Raw genomic sequence first — 6,616 nt, forward strand, 5'->3', positions numbered from 1 at the left:
TATATGTTGGTCATTTTCTTACTCCTCTTACGTTGTCATTGTTTTTTTGTGGTGCTTTGAATCTTTGTAGACTTGGAAGAACTGGGGTGAGCATTGTTCTACTCTGACATTCATACACTGTTCTAAAAATTTCCGTCTAGCACCACAGCTGATCACCGCCTTGATTAATCACTAAGCGTCACCATCCCGATTAATCACTAGATGTTTGAAAATTAAGAAATGACGCCTATAATTGCTTAGGCACCCTCCATAACCAGCCTAGGTTGCAACTCTCATTTAGATAGAAAATAGATAAATTTTATTTTGCATTTTATTTATTTTTCATAAATTATAAAAGACTTGTTAAACACATAGATTGTCACATCCCGGCCCAGACCCCCATCACATCCCGAGCTCGACTCCACCGTAACATGATATTGTGCACTTTGGGCCCCAACCACGCCCTCACGGTTTTGTTTCTGGAAATTCAGACGAGAACTTCTCAGTGGTCACCCATCCTAGGATTGCTCTCGCGCGAACTCGCTTAACTTCGAAGTTCCGATAGAACCCGAAGCCAGTGAGCTTTCAAAAGGCCTCATGCTAGGTAGAGATGAGAATATACATATAAGGCTTAAATGATCCACTCCCTTGGGCAATGTGTGATGTTACAATCCACCCCCCTTAGGGGGCCTGACGTCCTCATCGACACACTTCCGTCCAGGGATTGGCTCTGATACCAAATTGTCACATCCCGGCCCAAGCCCCCATCACATCCCGGACTTGACTTCACTGTAGCATGATATTGTCCGCTTTGGGCCCCGACCACGCCCTCACGGTTTTGTTTCTGGGAACTCATATGAGAACTTCCTAATGAGTCACCCATCCTAGGATTTCTTTTGCGCGAACTCGCTTAACTTCGGAGTTCTGATGGAACCCGAAGCCAGTGAGCTCCCAAAAGGCCTCGTGCTAGGTAGAGATGGGAATATACATATAAGGCTTAAAGGATCCACTCCTCTGGGCGATGTGTGATGTTACATAGATGAACACACATTATATGTTTGTTCCTTATGTTTTCATTATGTTCTAATATTTTATAATATATTTGTCATTCTATTTCTTAGTTTATATATCCTAAACAAATTATGTTTTTTTTTTTAATAAATGATAATATTTATGCTAAAGGAGTGAGACAGTAGGCTAAGCCTTACAATAAGTTTGCCATAATAATATGGTTCAATTTTGCATTTGGCGAGAATCGAACCTAACAACTCTCGCATACTCGCATACAAGTGAAAAAGAATACCACTAGATTGTAGTACTAAGTGGTTAAAATTATGTAGTTTTTAAATATCACCAAACACTTATTTATACGATATTTAGTTAATTTACTTAAATCCGTCTAGGCCCCCACCTAGCTGCCTAGGGACTAGGCCCCAATCCGCTGCCCAGCTAATGCCTAAGCTCTTTTAGAACCTTGCATTCATGTGATTTCAGGAAACCACATTCTATTATGTCATTTATAAAGTAGGGATCTAAACCAAACACGTCGCGTTTAGAGTTGAACAAGTTCTTATATATCTTTATTATTCTGTAATTGTAGTTTATGAGATTAAATCTCTAAAAATAGATACAGATAACCTTCCTTTCTCAAGTGGAGACTGATATTCTTTTCTACCAGAATATGGCCTTCCCCTTCTTTTAGAATTTGGACTATCCGACCTCTCTCTTTTAAGCTGTTCTTAGCCATCTATATAGAAAATGGCATTACTTAAATGGTTTGTCAAGAAATATGGATGCTATTGGAAATGACTTGACTACTTGATCCATGTTAAAAATTTTACGAAATGAGCATAAATTCTTAGTAGTTCACACACGAAATTGGTGTGATCATCTTTGTTTTTCAAGTTTAAACGTCTCTTTGGCTTATCTTGACACACTCCGAACCGGAATGTTCACTTGGACTTTAAATCGAGCTGTGCTGGCTGACATCAGAAAGGTGACAAAGCCATAAAGTGTAGTGATGTGAAAAATGTGAGTAAATTTAAACCAGAAGTGCCTAAATGGAAGAGTGCGCATGTGAGCGGAAATGAACCTATTTCACACGTGATGCTAGAGCATAAGTAAAGTACAGTTGTTGACCCTAAAAACTACCTAGCCTACGTGTTGCGCAGGCTGAGTAATTAATAAGGTAACTACGTCATTCGGTCAAATGCAGGGTGTGCTCACTCGTCGATCGAACTTGGTCAGGGAGTAAAATGAATGTTGATGTTTGTGTTGGATGTGCTGCTAACTTCTGCGTCTTGCGAGTGCGGCTGAAGGAGGAACTCGTCTGGGCCTTTGGGTTCTAGAGCCTGAAGACAAGGTTGCTAGTTTCTTCTAAGTTCACGAATCGTCGACGCTGGGTTCGGCCTCAGTAATTATATTTGTGAGAATATAAGTACGCCGAACTAGTACCAGATTGTACGGACACAAATACTCAAAAAAAGATAAGTGTCTTGATTGTAAATGTGGTTCAGCCGTCGCAATGCCGAACTCTAAAATGTGCTTACGAATATCCAATCATAAAATAAACTCAGCTTTCAATGTGCCAAGCATGGTAACACCTCACTCCGCCAAGAAGGCTGATAAAATGACCTCTTCCAACAAGGACTCAGAAATCCTCGTTGATCGAGACTTGGATAGAAAACCAGTCAATCTCAAAGTAGTGTTGTTTATCCAAACTGAAGATGTTGTCAGTTGCCTTCACATTGTTGTTTATCCAAACTAAAGATGTCTTGGCGGGGAAAAAGAAAATAAAAATCTCAAGTTGTTTGAGAGGTTTGCGCATGTCAGTTGTGTGTTGAATTGGAAGGCCCATTTTTCGCATTACTGATGCTTCTGTATTTATATAACATATTTACCTTGGCATAGTCTGACAATTTTGTGGAGCTCATTTGCAACTCAAACTAGCGAAACTGATCTGTGCCATAGGAGACACAACCAATTTTTGTGTAGAGTCTATAGATGCGTGTGAGTGTTATCACTAGAAACCTTTAGGAGACACAACTCCTACTAAGGACACCAAGAGGTTTAAAGGCTTGTTACACATGTTGACTGCAATTGTTCAGCCATCGAAAATGGTATAGTTAGATTTTTTTTTTTAGTTTGTTTGTTTTTAGTTTTAGTTTTGCTCTAGCATTAGCAAAAATCAAGTTTCGGTGTATTTGATAACTCGTATATTTCATACATTTATATCATCTATTCCTAGTCTCTTTGTGATATTTATTAGTTAAACTGCTTAAGTTTTATCCTCTTTTATGTTGGTGTGCAGTTAATCATATTGTAGAGTCCATTTTAGGGAAAATGAGGCAAAATGGTGCTAAAAGTGGAAATTAAATACGAATGCTAATGTTGAGAGGGAATCAAAAGGAGATAATTGAAGATGGTGCTGAGTTGAGGTCTAATTAATCTTTAAAGATGAATTTGGCCATTTAGAAGACCAATAACAGAAAAAGAAAAATGTGCAAGATAAAGGCTTAATTATTAGGATATTTTGACATTCTGTACACAATAAGAACCAAACCTCGTTCACGCTTGGAAGCCCAAAGGTTAACGGCGTCTTCTCCAATGACAGAGGACTCCAATCGTCATTCTCCCTCCCGCTCACACTACCTCTCCCTCTTCCTCTCCCTCTGTCTCTCCCTTCCTCTCTCTCTCTCTCTCTCTCTCTCTCTTTCCTCTCTCTCTCTCACAGACTACCTCTCCTTGCTCAAACAACCATCAACCCAGAGTGGCAATGGCAAGCTTCGAGCAACAACGACGAGCTGTAAAATTGAATAGAAAAGCTAGACAATCTTGAAAAACAAGGAATCAGGTATGTTTTCGAAGAATGACATCTTACTTTTTCTCCATTCTCAATTTTTAGGTTCAATTTTTATGATGTGAGCAGGGTTTTCTCTTAGTAGGATTTGCTCTCGTCATTGTTAAATTTGTTCGAATTATTTAAAAATTGAATTCAATTTTTTCAAATCTCCTTTTTCTTTTCAATTCCAATGGAACCGAATGATCCATTCTCTGATGTATTATTCGATAGTAGGCTATTTTCATCCCTTCTGTTATTGTTCTTGGTGTTGGTATATCAGGGATTGCAGTGTTGCACGAATTCTGGGTTTTTTTGGGTTTTATTTTTTATATTTTTGAGTATGTTTTCTTTTTTGTGTTTGAATGCAAGTAGGTTGAAGAGCTGCATAAAGGACAGCCATAAGGGCAAAGCCATACAAAGCAAAGTTTCCAACACCGTGATGTCAACCATCTGTGAGTATTAGCTTCCATTTTCCATTTTCATGCCTCTTGATTGGTTTTACAATTTGGTCACTTTTTTAAGATGTATTGTGTTCCATTTTTTCTGGGAGTTATCAAGATTCTAGTAATCAACTTGTTCCATTCAATGACGGCCATATAATGAAAGGTATTGTGTTCATATGTTTTCCAAAATATCTCGAATCTCATAATCTGTGGGTCATTTGTGTGCAAGATGTTCATTACGAGGACAAGGAATTGAGAGAAGCACAAGCTCCTCCTAGCTATCACTGACACGTCTCAGATGCCTAGAGTGGAAGGAGTTGATGTCTCTATCTGATATAAATAATGTCTCTGTATATGCTAATGACTATGGTCTAATATGGACATAGATTGTTTCTCAAATTGGTATGAAAGGGTAAAACAATATGTGAGATTCGTCTTAGTCTCATTTATAATTTTGGGTTGGAATCTATAAATCCGTAACGAGCAAGATACTTTTGTTTTGTATTTGTATATTTTGATAGCCTCTTTCAAATCCTCTCTATAAGTCAAACAAAGTTTACTACCTTATGTGTTCTGAAGGAAAACATTTTTGTTTTCATGTACATCTGAAAGTGTCTTTCTCCTTTTTTTTAGTTTTACTTAATTAGGACATTGTCATTTGTGTATCGGGTCAGAGTGTATATGTATTGATGCAGAGTTACATTGAGACACCTACAAAGGAATACATGAGAAAATCAGCATATGAAACCAGTTTGGCTCCTTAGTAGTACATGAAAAATAAGACATTTAGTGAAAGGAAATTTTGTCGTTTGATGAACAAAAACCAAAGTAACAATAGCAATCTCCAAAATTATCACCAAAGTAGCACTTGACTTGTGATATCCCTTCAGTTACTTGTTTAATAGAGTACAAGTTCAACAAAACGATTACAACATCTTCTCCAATTCAATAGAAATTGACTCCATGGTCTCTATTAGGGCCGGGTTCGGTTCAAAACGGTTTGGTTTTTTGCCAAAATCGGTTCGGTTCATTTTTTTTTGGTTTTTTTTCGGTTCGGTTTTTTTCGGTTTCGGTTTTTTCTGATTCTGTTTTGGTTTTTTTTGGTTTTTTATTTTTATTTTTAAATGATGTAAATGGAAGGAACCTACCTATCAACCTCCCAGTTCTCATATATCAGAAAATTGAGAGCCTCAAAATCCTGAATATATTCAAGTAATTCAACTACTTGTGATCAAGCAGAACGAATTCAATTTTTCAAAAGTTAAGCAAATACATAAACATATATTCTTCGAGGAAATGTACATCGCCAGGATTCAAAATTCAAAAACTTTAAAATTTACAAAATCATGAAATAACTCAACAAATTAATTGATCGATGCAAATTGAAAAAAAAAAAAAAGCAATTGGGTTCTTCTAAATACCATAATCGTACTTCAATAACGCATGCCCAGTGCCCACATTCAAATTCATAGTCAAGTCCACAACAGATCTAGAAAATTCCAAAACATATTCAGAGAAAAATACGAACTTTTTCACCTTAAATTACATAAATTTCAAATGGGTAACCATACAATTAAAAACCTATGAACTGACAAATAAATAAAACCACAACCTTTGTTGCAGCGATATCGCCATGATCGTCGCAAGCTCTTTCAATTCCTCTTTTCGTCGGATCTCGAAAAGGGTGAGGGAAAATCATGGTTTGGAAGAAGGAATCCGCGAGGAGGACAAGAGAAGACTGGAGAGAGAGTGATTTGGAGGAAGAGAGGAAGGAGAGGGAGAGGGAGGGAGGGAGAGAGAGAGAGAGAGAACGAGAGGAAGCAAAGGCAAAGAGGAAGCAGCGGACAGAACAGAGAGGTGTTTGGGATTTGAAATGAAATGGGAGTGAGACAGTTAGGGTTTGTAAAGTTAAGAAATTTTATAAAGCATTAAACATAAGAAACCCATAAATAAATTACTGGTACAATTATAACAACACAAAGCCTACAGTCAAGTTGGCTTGCAACAACCAACCCCAACTCGCGGGGAAAGGGTTCAAACCCTGACGGCAACATGCATTTTTTAGTATTTATATATAATTTTTTTTTTCGGTTCGGTTCTGTCCGATTCGGTTTCCAAACCTCAAAAACCGAAACCGAACCAGCCAAATTCGGTTCGGTTCGGTTTGGTAGTTTCGGTTTTGTTTTTTTCGACCTCGGTCCGGTTTGGTTTTGGGTTTTTTTCGGTTTTCGGTTTTTTGAACCTACCCCTAGTCTCTATCTTCTCATTTTCTAGGACCCTTGTTTGCACTGTTACTTTGTGAAAGGCTATGATGGTGCGTCATAACTTCCTATAAATTACCAAACAAATTATT

General features: G+C 37.7%; 1 long non-coding RNA gene across 1 annotated transcript; it reads left to right on the plus strand.

The window, feature by feature from the left end:
- The first annotated feature begins 2,055 nt into the window (after positions 1 to 2,055).
- Positions 2,056 to 4,865, plus strand: LOC125477228. The gene is made up of 3 exons (XR_007258415.1): positions 2,056 to 3,832; positions 4,193 to 4,272; positions 4,493 to 4,865. It is a non-coding gene; the product is annotated as an uncharacterized LOC125477228 (long non-coding RNA).
- The last annotated feature ends 1,751 nt before the right edge of the window (positions 4,866 to 6,616 follow it).

This window comes from the organism of the source record quoted next, unplaced genomic scaffold (assembly GCF_019419815.1).
Source record: "Pyrus x bretschneideri cultivar Hongxiangsu unplaced genomic scaffold, Pyrus_bretschneideri_v1 Contig201, whole genome shotgun sequence".
Lineage (NCBI taxonomy): Eukaryota > Viridiplantae > Streptophyta > Magnoliopsida > Rosales > Rosaceae > Pyrus > Pyrus x bretschneideri.